Genomic DNA, 25,908 nt, shown 5'->3' on the forward strand with positions numbered 1-25,908 from the left:
GACTCATCACTTGATCAACAGGACTGGCTTTTCCTTTCATCCATTTTTTCAGGAAAGAAAAAACACTAATTACAAGAGAACCTCTAACAGAGTATGCTTTATGTACACATTCCAGCTGCTGGATTTACAAATCCCTGCCTCATTTTCAAGAACAATGAAAATGTTCAAAAATGTGTTTTTCTAAGTAACGAAGAAATTGAATCAGTACAGAATTTTCATCATTTGTTTAGCTGATGCAGGCTTATTTTGTTGCTGGTGAATCGCGAACTATCCAATGCTTTTTTTTGCATTAATGCAATCAGTGCTGCCCCTGCGTCAGTTTTCACCGAACCATTCCATTGTTGATTCTCAAGGTCGCCAAACAGTCGGCAGTTGGGTCATTCACAAGCACTCCATTAACGAAAACTAATGACGAACTTCGAACTCTATGGTTCACAAGATGATGATGAATTGTACTGTTTACAACCGTCAAAACAAGTCTAACTTTTTGAAGTTTAGGATTATTTTTTTTCCTGCAAATTAAAGAAAAAATCAGTTTAGACTTTTAAAAATATGGGTTAATATCATTTAATTTTTATCACTGCGCATGACATATCACCTCATGCGCAGTGACTACGAATAATAAAAAAAAAAATGGAGAACTGCTTTAACACATGTAAAAGAAAATGTGGAATTTGAATTTCGCCGCTGAGTACACGGGGATCGTAACAGTTTGCTAAGAAACGGCGAAACATCATTCTAAAGGTGATAGTTTACGCGTCCTGTGTTTAGATTTCGAGTGTTGGTGGACAGGAGACACGCCATTTGAGTTCAAAAGACTGACAGCGAAATCTACCAAAATGAGGTTTTATTTATTTTAAGATAACAAAACATGGCATGAAATTTTCTGGTATAACTTCCCCACGGTAAATTATTATAAATATTATTTATAATCATATAATGGTAAATTATCATTGTATGTGGCGATTGTTTATGGTAACCAGTTGCCAAAATTTTTTATATTCGCATAGTCCGAACGATTACAGTTTAGACGTGACGCGGTGTTTCAAAGACTCTCTTAAAAAAAAAAAAAAAAAAAGAGAGAAGAGGAAAAACCCATCAAATCTAAATTGACCTTTGAAGTATCTTCATTTGATTCCAGTGGTATGTGACTGGTGTCCGTGGCACTGGATGCGATGCTACATTAGTCGTCAGTTGGGCCAAATCAGAACGAATGAAAAGGGCACGTGATAAACTAGATAAGGATAGGGGAAGTAATCTGGCGTTGGTGATAGACGGAAAGGATGATTGTTTTTAACTGGTTTGAAAATAGCACGAGGTTTTCATAGATATGAGATGCTGTCTATTGCATATAATATTTTTCAGTTTCTTAGCCCTCTTTATTCTTCTCTCTCCTTCTGAAGATTGCATTCTAACAAGCTGCAAAATATAATAACCAGTAATTTTGTTTGTACATGCGTTAAACGTTATGCATATTTTAGTGTACTTGACTCGCACATTTCTTCATGGAGTTTAATTTCAAAATGGTGAACTCGATCATTTTTCTGTTTGATTCTAGAGACATGACTCTACCGACAAAACGTTGTATCCCGTTAAGTAACCTGGTATTGTCAGTATAAGTGATGTGATGATTTCGTTGAAATTCTTAATCTATCCATCCAGGATAAGGATTTATGGAATCTCCAAAAATTTCCTCCTCTCATTCCATCAACTTTTGTGTACAGAGGTTTTCGAGCCTCCCTAGCTCAGTCCCTTTCGGCGATGCCTTTCGGTTGGAATCCCGTCTAGAAGGCGAAGAACCTTGATCAGAGCTTTTCAACTGAAGGTGAATTAGCCGATTTCATATAGAGGTGGCAGGGTTTTCCCTCCCGGAAACTGGGTTTTTCATCCCGCAAAGCAGGCAAACCGGCCATTAGAACACACGCAATTAACAGGCATAACACTAAGTTGCTTCGGCCGTAAATCCAAATAAACCAAATAGAAGTTTTCTTAACATCCGAGATCGACGGGAAATGCAATAGTCAATGCTGTTCTTTGGAATCTTCATAGCGCAGATGGAAGAAACGACATATAATCACTGGACGGAAAAATTTAGATTTAAAACACCTGTCAAGAACTTCAGGAAAATTTCTTAGTACATTCTGAAGCTAGGTGTTCCTCGATGAAGTTTTTTCGCAGAAATTTGAGCTTCACCTTCTGAACTATTGAGATATTTGGTCTCACGATGTTCCCGCCAGATTCTTATCCATCTGAAAAGTGTCTTTCATTTTTGGCATCACTGAAAGACCATAACTTTGTAATATTGTCTGAAATAAGTCAAAATAAATTCCAAAGAAGTTCACGCATAAGAGAGTTTGTGTGTGTACAGCATGAGAAAATATTTTTCTCATTCTGTATTTCACTTTCACTATATATATATATATATATATATTTATATATATATCACGTTCTTCAAAATATCACACTGGCAAATCAATTTTTGTTACAAGAGTGATTCAACCTCTGATTACAGCAGTGGAGTTATTATTAGTGGTTACATAAATTGTAATAATTTAGACCAAATTCCGAACGCTATTTTTAATTAAGCATTTATTTATTTACATTTTATTTTTATTTTTGGCAAAGTTCAGATAAGTTTATATCCTTCGTTTGTCCTTGCACTTTTCCAATTCAATAAAACCTACGCACATTAAAGGAGATCGGCGCATTCGTCCGATACTTTTAAAAGCCTCTTACGTCACTTTTAGCATCCCAGGTCTCTCTGTAGGTTACTTCTCTTTATTTTCTTGGGGTCATTATCGTTTGTTATTGCCTTTCCGTACATTTTATTCGTTTGACGATCTCTCGGAGATCACCAGAGTAGTCTTGGCATGTATTGTGACTTTAGTGCCGTGTCATTTAACAATAAACGGCCTCAGGGAGCAGGTAACCTCCCTTGGGTTGTTCGCTTTTCATCCTATGACCTCGTCCTGCTCCTGCTTTGGTGTACTGTGGTGTGGTGTTGTTGACGTACTTTGGAAACATCTTAACAGTCAGTGGACAACTGCTGACAACTTCCATGTAAGGTGAGAACCCAAAAAGTGAGGAGGTTGTAAATGTCTTGTGTGTGTCCCTAGCCTGAAGGGTGCTTCTTGGTGCTCACTTAATGGACGTGTTGTGCCAGATTTATGGTGCTCATTGACGGAGTCTTATTCAGGTGATGGGATACTTTTTGCCTGCTTTTCCAATTGTGATTTAGTTACTCATTCCATTCACTCTCTTGCCCTTTTTTTTTTATTTATCCCACCTTTTAGGAGGATAACACCGCTTCTGGACATGAGGTGCATGGCGTCATCAGTGTCAACTTCGAATGAGGCGATCGGATAACTGATAGTGAAGGACACAAACCACATTATACTTCAGGAATAATTAATTCCTCCACTCCTGACACTTGTTTGCTAGAATACTATTATTATCTCGCCGCCTTCTCATGTTGTGTCTCAACTGCTTCTACTCAGTTATTTCGCACAATTTTCAGCTAAGGGTAGAGAAATAATTAGCGTATTTTAAGAGTAATTAGTTACACAGCAGTTTGAGAAAAATGTTAATATGGAGCCCATTATGTTCTTATATAACCGACTTTTTTTGAGTACTTCATATATATGACCTTGTATATGTACACCAGAAGATTTGTCATTTAACCTCCTAAAATATACTGTGCGCCTGAGTGGGAAATTAATTATGTGAAGTCGATTTGTAGATACTGAGGAATTAACAATTTTTCTTATCGGAAAAATTAAGATACTGGAAAGTCTACTTTATTTTTTTTTTGTTCATTCGCTAGATTTATTTAATTCAAATATGTTAATTTCCGAAAGACACAAAATGTCACATTTTACGGAAACTTCATTGGATTGCATAACACAAAGGTTGTGAAGTAATCGTATAGATAATAATTGCTGAGGTTGTTGGTCTTCGTAAGTTTCTATCTTAATTAGAGACCTAATTAAATAACTTCAACATATTCAACTTGTTCGCTAATTGGAATACTTTCGTTATTTTTATAGCAGATTAGCCTTACTGACATTCTAATGATCTTATTTGCAATTTTGAAATTTTTTCTTGTGATACGAAGTGGAATCTTACCATGACGTAATAAAATTGATGCTGTTTTACAGAGCAGGTAGGAAGAATACATTCGGTTGTGTTTACTTTACTCACGCACTTCGCCACATCTTGAAATATCTATGCATACAGATACATGCAAATGACTAGATATCCAGTGCTGAATATAAGAAATATTGTCATAATGCGAAATTATATACCTGCCACAGAGGTGGCGTACGAAGAAGTTGTTTTAAGAGAAGACATACTTGATATTCTCTTAGAATAGCTAAAGTTTAAGTTTTACACTTTCTAAAAAGATCTACAAAATCTACGAAAAAAGTTACAAATGTAATACATTATGATCGAAAATTCGCCAAAGATGATAATGATAAATCTGTGGTATCGATGTGGTAATGATACTATAGATAAGTTTAACAACTCTCCTTAGGTGGGAGGTAGTCACATAAAAAAAAAAAATAATAAATAAATAAAAAAAAAAAAAAAAAAAAATATATATATATATATATATATATATATATATATATATATATATATATATATATATAATTATAGTCTCTCGACTCAATATACACACTTATTTTAATATTTTCCACTGAAAACTGCTGTGCAAAATTTCGTGAAATTTTCAAACAGTATGAGTCGCTAAATACACTGCTTGGAAAGAAATCAACGGACAACACAGTGTCCGTTGATTCTACATGTTATTAGAGTGAGTGTAGAATTTCCTTTCGCTGCGATATCTGCAGCAGTTCGATGCGGCATACTTTCGAGAAGCGTACGATAGCGATCAATGGGAATTTTGGACCATTCTTTCTGTAGTCATGCAACGAGGTCCTGGGCTGTTGTGGGGAGAATGTCCCTTGACTTCACCCAACTCTCCAGTTCATCCCCCAGATGTTCGATCAGGGCTATGTGGAGGTTAGTCAAGTGTGGTGATCCACAAATCCACTTTGTAGCGTTTCTACGGAACTGATCACTGTCTCTTTCAGCAAAACAATGCACCGTGTCGTAAGCATACTTCTGTAATGGGTGGTTCATGGTACCACAGAGGTCAGAGGCCAAACCATGAAGAACAATACCATCACACCGCTACTTTCGAAATTCATAGTAAGCGACGTTCAACAGGCATCTGTCGCACCCGTCCATCTGCTTGGTAGAGGATATAACGTGATTCGTCACTGCATAAAACAGCATTCCAAGCTTTCCACGTTCCACTGTACACGCCCTTTGTACCATTGAAGACGACTACATGTTGGTTCAGGTAATGTGCTGCTTGTATATTGCTGTCCTACTATGGAAATCAATGTTGTGAACATCGGTTCTGAATGTTTTTGTGTAGATTCGTGTTCCAGTCGATGCCCGGAACGCCACATTCAACATGTAGGCCGACGAATGGCGGTGTTCACGTATTTTCCTTTGTAGTACCCCACGATTATGTTCGGCAAGTGTGGCGAGTCGTCCACTGAGGTACTCCTTGCAGTTGACTCCGTGCACTTCCATCTCTGTATGGTATCATTGATTGTTGACCTGGAATGGCCTAGTTTGGCAACAGTTAACAAACAGATAGGCCTGCAACGTGGCATCCTATCACACAGCTTCTTTCAAACTCCGTGAGTTCCCATATTGCAGTCATTTCACCCAGACACATCGTGTCATGAAATGCAGCTTCATGACACGATGCATCGTGCTTATGGGGGTGTCCATTCACTTCTTTCCAAGCAGTGTACTATTCAGATTGTAGTTTTTTCCCTGTAATTACAGAAAAATTTAAAAGCCTAGTATCCCATTTGTCATATATATTCCAAACCATAAGCTTCAAATGTGTTACTGTGTTCTCCATTTGCAGGGAAAAAAAAATAAACATTAATTCGGTTATGCATGATGAACAAATGTAAAGAGCAAAAACGAATGAACAATTAAAAAATAAACATGCTGAACGCAAATGGTTTCGAATCGTTTTTATTTTACTGTATTTTCTTTTACTTATTTTTTTATATATATTAACTACTGAAAACTAGATTGCAGTATCAGTGCCCCTTGTGTGAGAAAATGGGTAACAACAAAAAATAATACATTATGTTTTACTTTTAGATATTGCAGTTTTTAGGGGAAGTCGATGCGAAAAGGCTATTCTAAAAACATAGAATGAAGCGAGAAGGACAAATGCGAAATCATACCGACGAGCGGATGCAAATCTATCGCACATTTAGTACTGTGGGTGGGTTAATCCTATTACCTTTCTCTAGAGCCAAAACATGGAACCTTTCAAGTCACTTCAGACCTCTGGTAGCAGAGTGGTGGGCTCACATCGGCGAAGAAAATCGTCTACCATATAAAGACTTTCAAATATCCATGTCGCTGTGGGATTCGAACGTACTGCCTGTTGATTGGAGAGTGGATGTGTTATCTAATCAGCCAAGGAAACAACTATCGCTTGTTTTTGCAGGAAAGTGGAGGAATAATGAAAGCCAGTTCAGCAGAATAGCGCACATGAAAATACTTTAAGGTAGAAACGGAATATCTAGGAATTATTATGATTATTAGATGACACTTCCAGGGAGTCCAAAGACTCATCGAGGGAGGGCATCTATTCTACAACTCTCTCTTGTCTCCACCAACTATAATTTCACCAACGCCATCTACCGCCCACCGCTAGCATTTCCACAGACAATCGCAAACATCCATACCCACGGCGGGATTCGAACCTGTAGCCTTTTGGGTGGAGAGCGGATACGCTAACCACTCGGCCGACAAATATGATTCAACTCTGTGAAAGAGAGAGAGAAATGAAATCACTTGGTCCAATTACCTTCTTCTGAGTTGTATTACATTCTTCAGACGGATTTTTGAGACGCCACTCCCATTGTGAGAACAATATTCTAAAGTTAGGGGGTTCAAAAACTGTCCAGAACGTGAGGAACCTCCAACAAGGCTGACTTTTTCATCTGGAAATGAGTTAGCAGATCTCATACGAAGATCGATACTCGGATTTTTTTCCTTCTGCAAAACTGGTCAGAACAACACATGCAATTTACGAAACACACCCCTGGCTTCATAAGTCTTAGTTGCTTTTGGGAGGGGGGCTGTAATTCGACACAGTAACAACAATGTTTGGCTGATTTGAGATTTGCATAGGGTTAGCAGCCTGGATAAGTGAAAAGTAATATCCTGAGAGGAAAATTGTTGCCCTTCATCTACTCCTGCCCTCCTTAATATCCTAATTTGGATATTAAGGAGGGCAAGAGTAGATGAAGTGAAGTCTTTCTAGCAGAAAAGAAGACAGAATTGCATTAAAGTTGATATTGTTCCCATCGTAATGTAGAATCATTAGTAGATTTGTGTTTATAACACTAGTTAATTGGAGAACTTGAACCGCGAGTTATTTGAGCAAGCAGCAGTGTTTGCTTTAACCCCATTGAAAACGGGTTAAACATTTTCGGCAGTATGAGTTACGTCGGACTTGTCATCATTTATAAAGAAACTTGGTTATTTATAAATTTTATTTGTCTATTTGTTTTTTACATTCATTCCGGCAAAAATGCTTGAAAACTTTTTGTTCATCTTCAATCTAGTCTTTCATTTAATAAACTTTATTCCTCGCAGTCGAAACCTTCAATGCAAAAGCAATGCAGTTTTCGTGATTCAACGTCGACATACCTTTTTTGTTTTCGTAGTAGTACCGAGTTCTAGAAATCCTATTTGTTTAAGAGGAACATAAAATGCTCTGGCTTTATGAAAAGAAACATTTTGATACCTTACATGATCCTGCACCTCTTGGGAATAACATTGAAGAATGTCCCATGTGCAGACGGAGACAGTTCAAGTACTCGCGACCAGAAGCTGATGTTAGATATAAGAGAGAATAAAACCGGATGTTGGCAGAAGTAATGTGCCGTCAATAAATATTCAGTGCACTCGCTATATTACGACTCGCTGAGAGGAGTTCGATTTCTTATAACATTTCATTCTTTGTATTATGTTAATCTGTTTATAACTATTTATAGTTATTCTAATAATTTCTGTGACGTTTCAGCTAATATTCGAACACCAGATGATCACCGTAACTTGTTTTGAGTTTGTTTTCTTTTTGTATGCCACAGATGTCCAAATGTAGTTTTTTTACCTTGCTATTCTGTTTTTTTTAGTGAAAAAATTTTTTTGCTATGGAAAGAATTCAACAGAAGTATTTATTGGATTCTTTCTATGGCAAGTGCGGAAACCCTACTCTAAACACCAAACATGGAATAAGAGGAGGCAGTGGTCTTGCACCGGCCGATGAAATTCATCTAAAGACTATCACAAGCATCCATGCCTACTGCGGGATTCGAGCCTGCAGCCCCTTTGTTGGAGAATGGATACATTAAACCCTCAGATATTTTTTTTTTTTGACGCTGACTTTTTTTTCCATTGGTTCATCAACTATCAAATGGAACACAAGTCTGAAAATGTCCTACACGCCATTTATCTGTGGAACTAAATGCGTGATTGTTTCTGATTGTTTCGGTTTATAATGTTCTGTGCAGAGCTTCATGCAACAAAATCTGACCTTTACCTGAAAATTAAAACGGATAGTGTTTTTTTTAGTGCACTTATGTGCATCATCCATCTAGACGAAAATGATCCAATAAAAGGATAGTGATCTTCCATCTAAGAAGAGTACGTTTTTATTAAAGTTTTGTTCGGCTTAAATTTATTAATTAAAAAAATTCCCAGCATCTAGTTTACCAATACTAGGAAGATAATATCCACTTCGTCTTTCTCATTTGGAATGCTTCACATCCATGATTCATTTTGAGAGAAATTCTAAAAAACATAAAAGATTCCATTCGTTTATTCTGGTGCAATGTCACGCTTCTGCCTCCCACCTCCCCCAATTGCTTTTCTATCTCTCCTATCAGAAACTCGAGATCATGTATATACAGCGTCTTCAAACACCGACAATATTTATCTTATCTACGCTATAGACCTTTTGAGATATGACTGGCTGTTAAAATTTCTTCATTTTGTTTTTTAATCTTTATTTTGTTGCTACAGAGATCTGTCATCGTTGAGTGCTGTCGATACGAATTATCTGATATAGCTGTACAGACTGTGTGTGTGTGTGTGTGCGCGCGCGGCAAAGATTAAAGACATATTTTTGTCTTATAGACATCCTTAATTGTTATCGCTACTGATCACTTGATAACTAGATTTCCCTAATTCTTTCCTCCAGAAAAAATCCGTTTATTTTTCTTTTTTTTAATCCTACAAATTTACATTAATGAACATGTAACATAGCATTAAAAATAATTCTGACCATTCTTTATGCCACAGCACACCGTTTCCTTCTATCCGATTTCTGTATACTAATCTACCATCCCATGTCGGTTTGCGTGGGGGTGCAATTCCGTTAATAACGGATTTCCATTCTTGTGCACAAACCGTCGCAGTTTTTATTATCATTCAGCTACGTGGTGGCATTTGTTCAAACTGGCTGGGGTGTGGTATTAGGGGGGTATACGGCAGCTGTTGTCTGGTAGCGCGCCCGAAGCGAGGCAGCTGCAATAAGCTTGCCTGATGAGAGAGACACGCGCTAACAAGCAGGTGGGAGAGCACGCGCAAAAAAAATTTGTCAGTTACGCTGGCAAATAGCTGAGGAAGAAACCAGTATACGCATTGCATTGATTGTCCACTGGTAAACTCCCGACAGGTGGTCCCCAGAGTGCCACTTCCTTAAATCTGAACCGATATGTACGCGTGCGTTTTCTTTAAACCCCCCCCCTTCCCCCCAAAAAAGTTACTGAGGTTAATAAGTAAAAGAAATTCTACAAAGAAGTAGCATTTCCGTCAATTTAATCGTGAAGGACATAAAACAGAACACGTGATTCAAGTTGTGTGTGTATATTACCTATGTGGATTATATTTTTAGTTTGAAGACTATATTTACGTTTTAAGTGTTATTTTTATATGTTTATTCACTTATATCCTTAACTTTGAGATAATATATCAATGTGTTAATTCTGTCAAGTACTTAAAGATGAAATTCCTCAAAATTAGAGATTGTGAGAAGATATAAATTAAGTACTCCAAGTTAACATTAAGAATTTCTAGCGGAAGAATCGCAATTGAAAATCGATTCCCTACTAAGCAAGTAGTCGCTGCAAGGTGAACGGTTGACACATGGAGTACCTGACCTAGGTATTTGACCTCTGTTCCTGACCGGTTACATCGCATAGTCTGGCGCACTGTCAACCGTAGCAGTTCTTTTGTTTGTCTATTAAGTCTCACGCGACTGTTTTAAGTGGTACGTGTTATGTGGGAGTAATGCGATCTACGGATATAAACTTCGTGCCTCTTTCTTACCTCACAGAACCATTAAACAAAGGTCAAAATCTGTCTCTTTACTGCGTGGAATAAAACTCGTGGGTTTTTATTACATAATTTCTTCATTTAAAGGCTGTAGAACTCGAAAGGGTTTTGTCAAGTATGTACTGCATGAAGGACAAAGTCCACGACTGAAGACTCGGGCTTCAGTGAGGTCAACAACCTAAGTTTTCAATAGAACGAAATACATTTCATTAGCGTAGGTCCTTGCATTATGTATAAGATTTAAATCTTCTAATTACAAAATTCTAACAGAATTTCTATCTCACTGACAACTGCTACTTGTCAGAGCGTCGTCTTTTAACGTTCCTCTTCGAAACTAATTCTAATTCTTTATATGTAGTTTCTTCAATCGTTTCGATTTGTTCATTAATAAACTGGCCAACTACAGCTGACTCTAATCTCCATCTAAGTAGTTAAACATCTCTTAAAGCTATTTAAATAAAGGAGTTAAAGAAGATTCGAAGTATTCAAAAACTACAATCATCGGAAATTGGAATGATTAAAAGTAGAAAAACTTCAAGGCCAAACAAACACATTGCGTCCTTAAGCAGGATAGGTTCAAGCAGTCTGGATCCTCTTCCTCCTAAAAAGGATATACCCTAGTCGAATTAAGAATTGTCATTTTGGCAGCAAATAGTAAAAAAAAAGTTAATTATAAAAAATGTCAGAAAAATAAGCATACACCACTAAACCGGATATTCTGATGGACTACGAGATACAATCCAAGGGCGTGTTGCTAGCCAGGTGTGATAAGTAAAAACTGTAAAAAAACTTACTGTAAAAAACTTACAGTAAAAACTGTTTTTTACAGTTTTTACTGTAGAAACAAAGAAATTAATTTGAAAGGTTCTGATAATTTACAGTATAATTCACGAACGAATCGGTCCCATTGATGCACTTAAGGGAGCATTTATATTTGCAATTTAATCTGTTCACTCTTAAAAAAATAAAAGCAGGTTAACAAGGATGGAATCACGAATCATGTGGTTTTTGTAGAAAAGGCGTATATGCACAATATAACAATAAACGACGACATCCTTCCAGTAGGCAAGTGTTGGGAGGAGGAGAAAGCAATCTTCGAAGAGCGTTTCGCCAGGTGCTATACAATTACATTTTTGGAAGGCTTACTTTGGTAGCGGGAGTAACCAAATCTCCAGACTTATCGTAAATCCAACTCTTATTCAGCTCTGCATTTCGCTGTGCAGTCCATTTAGGAATAAAACTAAGCAGGTTTACAGCAAGTTGTTCCTCGCACTTAGCATTATCCGAATAATTATTAGATTCAGTAAATCGCGTTATCTGAGATGGGAAGTTTCGTTTCAGCTTGAAAGGCAGACTAGAAGACTTGGATTTTACCGAATGGTTTCTGACTTCGCCAATTTCATTACAGCTGAGTAAAGAGATGACGCTGAAATATTCGTTAGCGAGGCGATGATGGCATTTTTCCGAAGTTAAATTTTGCGTATTACGTGCACGTGGTTGACGAGAAAAAAGGGTCTTCAGGGTTTTAGAATGAATCCAATAAAACAGAACATGCATGCTTAATGAGTTCATATGAACTTTCATTAATGGACTCATTGATATGCTTGCGTTTCAAACGAGTTTGTCAGATCAAAAGAGATCATCGTATCATGTGCTAAAAATTTAGAGCATGTCCAGAAGAATTGCATACTTGGTCTTGATTGCATATGTTGAAGCCTTAAAAAAGTCCTGCCTTGGCCTTCAGTGATTGATTGCTTGAAAAATATCCATAATTTTATATAATGAGGTTAAATATTCGTCATTATTTTAAAACCGAATGCAGAAAACAAAAGTTTTGAATTTTACCAGAGAGTTGGAGTATAAACTACGTTGTCATATAAATTGCTTGGCTTTCGCTATTTAAGACACTGACTTTGCCCAGGAGCCGGTATACATGAAAACCTCGCTTAACGCGATTAATTAATCCATCAATTAATGCGCGTTAAGCGAATACAGTAACTAATAGGAATGGTTATAATTCATCCATCAGTTAGTGTAAATTTGGAAAAAAATTGTAAGCTATATTAGATGATAAAATCATCAAAGTTAATAAAAATCAATCGCTTCAATTTTTATTTAATGTCTAAACATTTGATTGAGCTACTTTTTTACAAAAAAAAAAAAAAATTAAGTAAAGATGTTTGAATCGTGCTCGACTTTTTCATCTTGTAATGCAATTTGCGATCGCTTTATTTCGGCGGACTTCGAAGCTTCGTTCCATATCAGGAGCATCAAGCAAAATTTTCTTAGCATGCTCAATGTGATTGAAAATTGGCTCAAGTTCTTTTGCAGTTAGCTTCTTAGTTACCATTCTCTTCTTGTTTACACTCCTTATCTTCTTCATATGCACGCTGTTCTTCTTGTTGAAGGAGATCATTCTCGCTTAACTGTTCTGAAGGAATCGAGCAAGTTTCTCCCATCTTCATTACTCAGGGGTTCCATATCAGGGGTTGAATATAATAAATCCTTACAGGTATCTAAATTAAAGCACAATGAAGGAAAAGTGAGCAAGAGAACAAAGTTCGCACGTGCGATGGTAGCTTTGAGTCAACATGCTGAGTGTCACTGGCCACATTGACAAGTACCGCTTCTCGCTGCAGATTGGCGACAAAATTTCGCTTAACGTAAAAAAAAATCGCATTAACTCAGTGGTTCTCAAACTGTGGGGCGAATAGCTTGAAAGGGGGCGCGGCATACTTTCCTACAGATAAAAAATTAACTTCCCTAAAACAGTTTTAAAAATAACAACAAATAAAAATACAGAAAGAAAAACTTTGAGCCAAAAAGCATTGAAGATCCTTATTCCTTTCGCAACAACTTATTTATGCGAGAAAGGCTTTTCTGCTTTGGCAGCTATGAAGTCGAAGTATCGTTCAAGACTAAATATTGCTAAAGAACTTAGAGTGGCCATTTCTGATATTACGCAACGTTTTGATAAACTTTGTTCTAAAAAGCAGGCCCATCCATCACATTAGTCAAATAATCAAATGTTTGATTATTTTTACAGAGAAAAAATTAAATACTGTACTTGTTAGTTAAATATTGTTTCATTTCAATACATATTTTGGTTAATTGCAAGTGTTAAAACTAATTTTTATTGTAGGCCTGTGATACTTGAATTCTTTTGTGTCAAAAACTGTTAAAAAGTATGTAGAAAACACAAAATAAATTGAATAAAACGTCAACCTTAGTATGACTTCTATTTTGATAAATAAAACCGGCGGTGGGGGCTGACTGCTTTTTTCTTGTCAGGTGGGGCTCAAAGGTAAAAAGTTTGAGAACCACTGCATTAACTGATTAATCACTCGCTTAAAGCGGGAAATAGTATCATTTCACTTAATCGCGCAACTGATTATCGTGCATATCGAATTCGAGTTAAGTGAGGTTTTCCTGTATTCGCCCTTTATTGGTACATTGATTATGTTTCGGTGACCTGACAGCTTTTTCGAGCTGCAGGTAAAAACCTAAGAGGACAAGAATCCTCTGTTCAGTACAGCACTCTTATTGTCAGAAAGTTCTATTCTTCATAACTGAATTTTCAGTAGGTGCATATAGGTTTTGTATTTTGTTGATTGCGCAGTCTCAAGAATGGTAACGAACTAACTCAGAACTGAATAGAAATGTTATAAAGTCAAGATCACCTTTATAACGAATAAAAGGAAAGAACAAGTCTATGAACCGGTAAAAATGGATCCTCCATGATAATTCTTCTTTCATTTAACCGCGTCTGTCACGAGCAACAAGATCACCGCAGTTTAAAACTCAGTGATCTTATTCTACCTTAGTTTCTCAAAATTTTCTCAAGGGACAGCACATTATGTAGTTAAACGTAAGCGCGCACATACCCTTGTTATCGTCTTAAAGCTCTGGAAACTCTGTTATATTAGTATTATCCTTTAATGTTTATTATTCTTTTCATACCTTCAGCTATTGATATTAAAATAGGTGTGCACTGCTACCGACCTGCGTAGTAAATGAGCGCTTTTCCCGTTTCACCATTGGAACTGCTTGGTTGCTTTAAAAAATCACAAATAACTAGATTGCTACTGCGTTTTAAATGTGTAATTTTAAACGCTTAGGAATATAACGGATCATGTTGTAAATATGCGCGATACTTTGTATCTGTCCTACTGGCCTTGATTTCTATTATGTCAATCTCAAGTATGTAATTAGTTCTTTCCCCACCATTCACTCGGAGGGGTAGTTAAAGAGCATTTATGAGGCTCTAGCGACATGTGTTTAGATACTCCTAGAGAGGCGATTACGACACTGTGCTGAAGCCGAGGTCTGGCGCAACATGCAATCCCGCAGAGAGCATTATGTGGACGGCATAAGTAGTAGGCAATCAAAACGCACCAGTAATTATGACACCCTGCACTCACCTCCCTCAAATGTCAACGCGCTTCCTGTGTACGTCTTAAAATTTACTTCCTCAAATTTCTTTGTTTGTCAGTCAGACGAATTTGTTGGACACATTCCAAGAATATTTTCGTTAACTTCGACTGTATCATTAATGGTCTTTCGCCTTTATATTTGTTTCCAAAATAACAGACAGTTGGCGTCGCAGAGGTGGTTCCTTCTGTTAGCTTGGAAAGAGTCGATAAAATCTGTCAAGCATGGTAAATGATGACCACAACGGGCCCTGTGTGTGTGCGCGCGCGCTGTAACACACACACACACACACACACACACACACACACACACACACACATATATATATATATACACACACACACACATTAATACTAAGTTAATACTGGTATTTATAATGTCTGGAATTTATTGGAAAATTTTAAAACTCTCCAAAGAGAAGAAAAACGTAAAAAGAAACTTAGCTATATTCAAACTGAATTTCTTATCACTGTAGCAGTGGTGGATGTAAATATGGGGTCTCACAGCTATGTCCGAGAAAGATAAATGTCATCACACCAAGTCAGGCGTGGCAGTGTTTTCTCATGTCACGTGTTACTTTCAGCCTACGAATTATTTCAAGGTTACAAGCATTTTATATTCGCGTATGTTATCGGACGAGATACTTGAAACAAGTAAAACATTAAAAAAAAAAAAAACAGCGAAGCAAGCATTTATTATTAACTATATGAAGTAGCTGATAATATTAAAATTGTTCAAAGAGATGGCGCCAATTTAGAATTTTAAGTATGCCACGACAAGCTACCCCTCAACACGCAAGACTGGGGGGTAATTTTTTTTTTTTTTAAGCAATCGAAAGACCATTACGCACAAAGTCAAAACAACTAATAGGCATTTTTAAATCATGACACATTAAAAAAATCAAATAGCGAGCAACTATAACTGCTTTTAATCTGTTAATTCTTTTTTTCTTCTTTTTTTTTGTGCCTCTTTCTCTGCCAATCATCGGATAAATAGCCATTACAATAGAAGGGAATGACAAACATCTTTTGTAGCTTTGAAAAACTATAGTTGGACTAATAAAATTACATCGAATTTTTGATATGCACCTTTAAGGGGTGTTCAAGACACTGATAGCATTACATGAAAGTTTATATTAATATTAACTTGCAATCGATAATTTCATTCCAAAAAATCTATTATAAACGCTCCAATATTGTCGGATCTTATATTTTGGTTTTCGAAGGTACTTCTGACTGCATAAATCCATCTAGATCTTCCTCTGAATCTTTTCCCTGTCATCCTGGGAAAAATAAACAAACACTCGTTTTGTTAATCCTTCCTCTTCCATTCTGTTTAAGTGACTGAGATTAGCCCGAGTTTAGCTCTGCTCACACATTCTTGAATGCAAACAATGTCAAGTTCCAATTTTTGACATGCGTTTGCTTTGATGCGATCTATTCATCCCCCTAATTTTTCTTGAACTCCCATATCTGTGGACTTTGAAACCAGCCACTAGTTAAAAAGTGCATAACTTAAACTGATTTGAAAACTGTGTTGTATACAGCTAGCTTAGTGTATTGAATAAATTCTCTTACTTCACATAAATTTATTCAGTCGACTCCTCACCACGATTTCTTTATTCTTTTGTCTATTTCTATTTATAATTTGCTCTCCTTTAAAAGCTGTCTCAAAGTAGCTGGAATGCTTTACTCTTTTTTTTTTTCATAGTTTTTTTCAATTCAAAATGCAATTGATATCTTCAGTGTTTCTGTCATTTGTCATAGCGCTTTTTATTGATGATTTTCATACCAAACTCGTTATTTAATTTACTTAAGGAATCCTGCAAACTTTCACTAGATTTATTTAAGATACGGCATCATATGCGTACTAGAACTGAGATAACATCGCCAGCTTTGATGTCTGGTTTAATCCTACTTTCTTTCGAAAGTCGTTTACACTAGTCTTTCACCTGATTGTACACCAAGCTATCTTTCTGCACTTCTTTCAATTCTGATCGCTAACATAACTTCAATATAGGCTATATAATGCTCGATATACTGTTCCGTTTAGAGAATATAATTTTTGACTTTTGAACAGATTTTCCTTGTCATATGCCTTTTTCCACAAAACCTAAATATGTTATACTCCTTGTTATAATCCCACCTTTTTTAATTATTTGCCATAAAGTGAAAATTTGATCCTGAGATAGTTTCTCATCCACAAATTTTGTTAGCCTTTTCTGAAGTATTCTTGCATAAATCTTACGAAGAACACTCAATACCCATGTGTAATGCCCTTTTTATAGATGGGCACTGTGAGATCTCTATATTCCAATCACATAGAATTCGCCTTTCTGACCATGCTTCCTGAATTATGCACAGCAGTCACTGCGTAATTCAGAAAGGATGTGAAACTTACATTCACACCTTTTGTATTTATGCATTTCTGATCAAATACACTGATTGGAAAGAAGTCAACAGACACCTGAAGAACAAACAGCCATACCGTCCACTTTAATAAGATGTTAGGACCTCTTTTCGCTGCAATGACTGCAGCAATTGTACGGGGCATACTTTCCACAAGGGTACGATAGCGATCAATAGGAATTTTTGACCATTCTTTTCCTGTAGGAATGAGGTCCTGGACTGTTGTGGGGTGGACGTCCTTGACCTCACCAGACGCTCCAGTTCATCCTACAGATGTTCAATAGAATTGAGTTCAGGACTCTGTGGAGGCCAGTCAAGTGTGGTGGCATTCATGTCAGCCAACCGTGCAGTTACAACAGTGGCCTTATGACACGGTGCATTGTCTTGCTGAAAGAGACAATGGTCAGTTCTATAGAAACTCCACAAAGTAACAAGCATTGCATTATCCAGAATGTTCAGATACCTCTCGAAGTTCAATGTGTGTGTCATCATCACAAACAGAGGTCCGAAGCCAAACCGGGACAAACAGGATCATCTCATCTCATTGCCACACCCGAATTTCATAGTTGGGTTAAGCACTCTGGTAAGAGACGTTCACGGGGCTTCCGCCACATCCTTCCATCTTCCAGGTAGAGGGTGTAGCTGATTTTTCGCTCCATAACCCAGCTTTCCAAGCTTCCACATCCCACTGTACACGCTCTTTGCACCACTACAGACGACGTTTCATGTTGGTTCGTGTAATGTGGAGCTTGAATATTGTGGTTCTACCATGGAAACCCGTATTGAGCCTCGGTTCTGAATGGTTTCGTGCAGATTTGCGTTCCCCCCAGGAGTCCAACGGCCGATGCGTTGAACTCCGCGTTCAACGCATCGGCCGACAGATGGAGGTTTTGCATATTTTCCTTCGTAGCACCCTACTTCGGTGAGTGTGGTGAGTCGTCCACTGCGCTTGTAGTTGATTCCCTGCGCTTCCATCTCAGTATGGTATCACTGATTGTTGACCCGGGATGGCCCAATTTGTCAACATTTTGATGAACAGACAGGCTTGCAACATGGCATTCTATCACACACTTTTTCAAACTCCGTCAGTTGCCTTCTCGCAGCGCCCCAGACACAGTTGCACTAATTTGGGAGGGTCATATTCCTCCAATTTATACCAGCTACAAACACTTGACTCGTTACACTGTTTCTCCCTCATGCATTGATATGTATCCTTGATTGCTTTCCTCATGCATATTTTCTACAACTGTTGTATCTTTGCCTACTTCATTTAATAATATTTCAATGTAATTATTGTAGAAATCCCAAATGACTATATCCTGCTTTAATGGAACTATTACCATCTGGGATTCTTTTCAGGATGCTTTTTCTCCATTACTAAGCTTGTATGGTTTTTTTCAATAGCCTCCAGTGCGTTTTGCCACTTTCCTGATATTTAAGTTTGGTATTCTTCCGTTTCCCTATGACTTTTGTTTAGCTACCTTTTACACGTTGCTCCACTTTTTTTTTTACCTCTCTCTCTCATATAGCATATTCCACTTTATTGATAGGAACTATCAACATGCTTTTATCTTTTCTAGAATTGCGTTTTCAACGTCCTCGGTCGAATATGGCCTCCAATTTTCCGTTCCGTAGAGACCCCTTTACTGAATCAATCAATGTTTTCTTCAGGTTCTGCAAAGGAGACTCCAAGGTTTGATTCTTGTTTTCAAATTCTTTCATTTTTTCTTGAGAAATGTTTGAGTCTACAGTTCGCCTCTGAAAACTGCTTGCCATTATTCTTTGTAAAACTTTGGTAAATAAATTTTCATTTTCAGTATGAAGTTCATTTTTATCCTGCTCAAAAATAGTGATCACTTTCTGTTTCAAGTCCTCTGTTATTCTGTTGAATATACAAAAATAAGAAAAGTCTTATTGACTATGTTACTGCTGATATCATTGTCAACAATAACATACTCAATGAGACTTTTGTGTTTCTTTTCATATGAGTTTGTGCTCATTTTTATGGTGGAACATGGTAATGACTAGTGCATGTCCTGGAAAAGAATCCTGTAGATGCCATCATTATTAAATTAATTTATTTATTTAAATATAAATAAATTATCTATAATAACTCGAAAACTACTTCTGTGAGCTGCCATGACATTTAATCTTGTTGCATCTCCATTATCTTTGGTTTAAACTAATACAGAATCCAATATGGTCGGCTACATCCCAAATTCCCAGCCTATTCTCTTTTTTTTCGGTATGCAGGTAGATATCTACTAACGGAGTGCATCACAAGAAGCTAAGGATTGGACATTTTAGAAGCTCCAGCCACTCTGCATTCCTTAAAATGCTACGTTGAAGTCTTCTCTTAGTTATCTAGCTTTGGCTTTTAAGTGCCTCTCTGAGTTTTAATAACATGGTTTTATTCTTTTCTTTTTTCGCTTTCAGTGTATAATTCTGAAATCTCGCGAGATCACGATAGAACTACCCGTGAAAGGAGTAAAGATAAGCCTACACTGTGTTCACGGCCACTTTCTTTAAAATTTTCATCCGGCCATTCATCTCTCGTTGTATCTCCTCCGTATCTTGATACACTGGGACAAAGTGCGTGTTCCAGCAGAAGTTATCGGAACTAGGCGAGATGTCGCTGATTAACCGCAAACTCAAGATGGGAGCAGCGGAACATAACCCATGGCCACACAGATTGCGTTTGAATTTCCACCTACGAACCTATCACAATGCAGTGACTTGATCGAAGATAGTCTGTATGTGCATCAAGTATTGCTAACGACAAGATGATAGTAATATCGAGTTGGTTTTGGCCATCATCCATCTCCCTGGGCATTCATTACTTAATAGTATGCTTGATAATTGAATAATCTCCCTCCCACAATTTCCAAAGATTCTCTTCCAAAACAAGATCACAGAGATTAAGCAGCTGATTTAGAAGTGTGAATAGATATCAATATCTTTAGTGTAACATTGTAAATGGTCATATCAAGTGGTGTCTTTTCTTCTTTTTCTTTCTCTTTTGTTATTTCCCGATAAATTACAATATTATTTTGGAGTAATTTCTTGAGAGAGAGAGACATCTCCCTCTCAATCTGCCACTAAGTAATATATATATATATACATACACACACACACACACACACACACACACACACACACGTAAATTTACTCATTTAGCTTGATTTAATACAGAATTTTAAGCACGGTTATTTCAGAGATTTTTGATTACATTAAATGTGTTTATCCACGTTTTATGTACGTCTTTTATTATTTACCGATAAATTACAATATTATTTCTCAGTAACTTCTTGAGAGAGAGAGAGAGAGAGAGAGAGAGCATTATGCTTGTATTTATTTCAAATCATGAACATCATGATATTGACATTCGTAATAAAACAATTTCGACAGTTTATTTACGTATGGTTAATGACCGAACTCAAAGTTCGGTCATTAACGACAATACTTTTCGGTTGCTAAGGCCTAGTTTCGAATCCTATCTAGGAAGCGAAGAACCTTTATAAAGATTTTCCACATTAAGATGACTTATCCAGTCTCATGCGACGGTGGTAGGGTTTTTCACCCTGCAAAAACAGACAAATTAGTCAGAGAATACACACAACTTACGGATATACTCGTAGCAGATCACGCAGAGAAGATTAACTGCCCTGTCAAAGCATTAATTACGTTTATATGAAGTCACGTTACTTGGCCTTGGTAAGCTAAGCCTAACATCTGCAGAGATGGATGAGTCCTCCTTACTCCGAGCTGGGAAGAACGGCATCCTGCACATCGTAGAAATCTTGCAGAATAATAGCACTTCATAGAAAACACTGACAACATATCAGTCAGAATTAATAATTTAAGATTCAGATAAGATGTAAGAATTGAGGGAGGATATCGGTACGAAAGCAGCATGTGCTTTCGTGAGTGGGACACACACAAGAAAAAAAAAATGATTGGAGCGTCATAGTTGTGGGATGGGTACGTCAGAGCGTACTTTCTAATTTCAGGATAAATGACAGTTAAAAGAACATAATATTCACATGTTTCGTTTTTAGTATTTAAGTTTTCAGAAGCAATTCTCAATACTAGGGAATTAGCCGTTTTCCCCTGTAATGAAAATCCATTATGTTTTTGATGTTTAAATGTGTTTGAGCCTAATTTGCAATATGCAGGATTTCTAAGCAATGAAAGACTAGAATGTTTTCTTAAACTGGTTCATTTTTGAGGGAAGGGCTATGCATTAATTAGTAAAAATATCTAAACATATAAAATGCTTGCTCAAAATTTTAAAAAGAAACTAAATTTATATGCTGCATATTTATGCATAATTTTTTTCTATTATTTATGTGGCTCCCGATCCATTTTAAAACATTCTGTACAGTCTTTTATTTGGCTATTAGCCATCGGCAGTTTTGATGGTTTCAGCTTGTTAAAGAGAAGATTACTTATCTGTGAACAAACTAGGAAACACTTAAGTCAGTAAGAGTTTCGTCATCCCAGAAATTTCAAAATTTCTGGTATGACGAAATTTCAATACACAACCGGAATCAAATGCATAAATCCTGAATGATAGTTAGAGCCCCACGTGCGATTACGCTTATATCCTAACATGTGAATGCATATGAACTAGACTGGATCAATATAAAACTTTCTTAAATCTTTATTGTACTACATGTTCCAAGCATTTTCTTTGAACTCACTAAACTGTATAATCATATCTCTGCAGTTGTCGCTAATGCAAAACAACCATCTAGCTGTCTTCCAAATGTCTGTTTATCCCAGTCTCTGTCAACTAAAATTGTTTGTGTTTATTCTAAATGGACGTCATCGTGTCTTCTACTTTATATTAAGTCAGAATCCGAAAAACTCCATTTTGTTCCTAAATTTTTTCTTGTCTTTCTTAGTTCGTTTTTATTGCTTGAAAAGAAATGATAGTGTGTCCTCCTAGTTAAGACTAAAACAGTCTTAACTAGGAGGTCAGTTTACTCTCTTTTTTTTTTTTTTCGAGTTCTGCGGCTCTCTCTCTTTCTAATGTTTTCTGATATACAATGTATCGATGAATCAGTGACTGCCGTTTTTTTTTTTAATAGAGCATCACAATGCTGGATGACTCCGTGTCCTAATTTCCGATATCTGTCGACGTTCAGTCAACTATAAGAAGCTTGCTGTTGTCTTAAACGGTGAGTGAAAGTTTGTTTCTTCAGCAATACCAATAGCAGTGCCTTAGTTAAATTCTTAATGGCATTAATAACTGGCCAGTGCGCCACCTGTGGTCTTGTTAAAACATTAAATTGAAGATTCAAAGACAGTATCAAAATTAATCCTGGGACACCCTAAGAGTTCTGCGCTCGCACCTGCGGTCTCTCTCTCTATATATATATATATCAACGACTTTCTTTTGTCTTTCTCTCTCTAACCTCAAATCCTCTCCGCAGATTTGTTAACGAGTACTCCCAATCCCTTTTCTTCATTCGACAAATCTTTGATTACTCAAATGATTAAAGTTTTAAGAGCTTCTAAACCAATCTCTTAAATATGGATTGCTTCACCATTTCCGAGTGGGATGAAGATAATCTGATGAATTTCAATACTATATTAAACACGCAGGCCTCTCTTATTTCCCAGAAGAAAGCTCTTACTTTTGATAATGTTCCGACTGCAGTCAAAATCAGTTTTCCTTCATGGGTTGATTTTCACATTCACCTTATCCTGGCACTTGTATAGCTTCTTCAAATAATCAATCAAATCTTATCTTCAAAATAATGAAATTCTTTTTTGTGCAAATCAGTACTTCTCTCCTATTTAACTTCTAACACTTCATAAATTTCAAGTCTGCCCGATCTTAGAATCTTGTTCTCACATTTGGGTTGATACACCCAAAAACCCTCATGAGAATTCCCGCATGTATACACAAGGAAATCCTTATTAATAGTTCGTCTCTCTCTCTCACACACATACACGCATACGCACTTTCCCATAGAACCTCAGTTTCTGCATTATGTCTTTTATACAGACACTTTAATGGGAAGAGTTATACCGAAGTGGCAACTACCATTCCTCCGCCTCCTTCTAATAATGTAACAACACCACAAATATATAAACTTCAAGTATATTGAACCAACTTCTGATGTCCTTCATTCAATATACCGCTTTTCTTTGGATAGCCTTTCTCATACCTTTTTTCCACTGATTCCAGCTTTTCAAGAAACATGTGATCAGATTCCTTTCTTCTCTCTTACCACTTACCCACAAACGGCACCGTTCCGTTATGGGTTTTCTGATCTCTTTTCTATGGGATGTATGTACAGTATGTGGAAAATGCTTTACTGTGCGTGCATAGAAGAATTATAAACTTAATTTCAAAGTTATGCTGGGAGTTTAAGTCCTTGAAAGGTTGAATGCAGAAGAAACGGGTCACAGTGCTGTTGTTGCATTTAGTAGCTTAAATTGCGCATGTTCAACCACAGTTGCTTTCTCATTCTACCAATTTTACTTCAAGAAGTAGGTTTTCTTTGGGATGTGTACTTCTCATCTTTCACCCTTCAGCGATTTAAAAAACTAAATTGTTAGTGCATATAGCTTAATTAGTAAGGAATTGTAATCTGATTTTTTAGAGTCGATGCCAATTTTTCTAACAAAATTTCAGATATTTGAATTTTTTATACTAAACTGATGTGGGGGTGGAATTAATAGTGGTAAAGATCACTGCATCATTACATTATAAAGCAGGACTGCATGTAATGTAGAAATTCGGTCGATAAAAGAACTGTGACTGTAAAGATATCACATTTAATTAAAATAAATGCAACAGTTGCATCATAATCCACCTACATATGAACAGAAAAAATACATTTATTAGTTATTTAGTTTAGAGCAGACACGTATCAATATACAAGTAGAATACTTAAGAAGTTCCGACTGAAATTCTTATTTTTACCGTTTTATGTTAATTTACTGCGTTTCACTTGTCAGCGGAGGTCGTGTAGTTGGAGTATGACGAAACGAAATTTTATTACAAAAATATTTTTTGCTTTTCTTTCTCATAGCGATTGAATGATTTCGCAGTTATTTATTATGCATGAGCAAAGAGAGTATTTGCCTTTGGAAAATGCCCGCAAATCTTTTGGGGCAGCTGCAGGAGCATTCTATGTATGGTTTAATACGATTACTTAAAGGACGAACCTTGGTAACTGTAATGCCGCCTGTGTTATATAAAATGAGTGGCGCAATGTACGGTTTTTAATTAGAGTAAGAATTCCTTCAAGTTGAAGATAAGGTAAGGTCGTGATGAATTTTATTCCGTGCGTTTTTAAAAGTTGAATTACATGATCTTTGATGTTAATTCAACTCATGCTTTTGTCATTTCTCCCCCTTAGATGGCAATCAAACCTTTTATAAATACGTTCAACTGACATACAATGCGCAGGTGTCTCATAATCTTAGCAAACCTGGCACAATTTGGGCACAACCAACGACAATCCGCTACAGCTGTTTTAATTTTCATTGATATGTAAAGTTTTAGAATATTTAAAATATGCAGAATGGTATTAAAAGATTTAAATTATATGCCTTAGTATTAGTCAATATCTAAGATGAATAGTCTACGTTTGTTGGAAATACGTCAAACAACTAATGGCGTGGAAACAGGGTGCTATTTTAGTGATTGTCGTGTTCTCCTTCCGCGAGAAAATATTCTGGCATCTTCGTATGAGATTGGCTACACCTTCAGTTAGATTTTGTAAAGGTTCGTTGCATCCTAGATGGGATTTGAACTGAAATCTTTCCAATCAAAAGGCATCATTACAGAAGGTCAATCTACAACTGAAAAAACATACTTAAAAGTGACATTACTATGCATATAATGCTATAATGCTATTGTATTACGGTAGTGAGTTTCTATTCAGGTATATCAGGTCAGTGGACATCATACAGAGGATCAGAATAAGCCATTTCCTCTCGGAACTGATAGTTTGGTTTTTGCGAAGAGACTTGTGGCCTTTGCACTTAAACCAATACTAAGTACTGTTAAAATGTACTGTGACAATGTTTCCTTAGTGTGAACGGAGTGGAAAACGAATACAGGGTATCCATATGTTTTATGTAATTTTTATTCTGTGTGAAAAGATTAAAATAGGATCAAAATTAAAAAAGGAACATGCCTATTTTGATCCTGTCGGATTATTTCCACAATATTTTATTTAAATTAAGGCATATTGACTTATATATAAAGACAAACGCTACATACTTGCTGCAGTATATAAATATTAGCAACTGTATTTTGTTTTATAGTAATTTATGCAAAGTATAACAGTCGATGTTATACTTTGCATTTTATTCAGCAAATTAATCGTTAATAGTAACAATTTGAGTCGTACTTATTAAGATGCCACTGACACAATTTGTTTTTGCATATAATAAACAGTTTTTAATACGAATGTGACGTTATGCTACCTTGACAACAGTAGGTTTTGCTTGCATATACAAGGCTGAAGATGCATTATACATTTAATAATAAATCATGTTACGCAATAAGCGCAATTTCAGCACTTTACTTGCGCTGTAGCTAAAGTTAAATAGCTCCTTTTTTGTATGAAACTGCAATGTTCCTGAA

The sequence above is a fragment of the Typopeltis vanoorti genome, chromosome 14, assembly GCF_054136105.1.
Source record: "Typopeltis vanoorti isolate ZY-2024b chromosome 14, IOZ_Tvanoo_1.0, whole genome shotgun sequence".
NCBI lineage: Eukaryota > Metazoa > Arthropoda > Arachnida > Uropygi > Thelyphonidae > Typopeltis > Typopeltis vanoorti.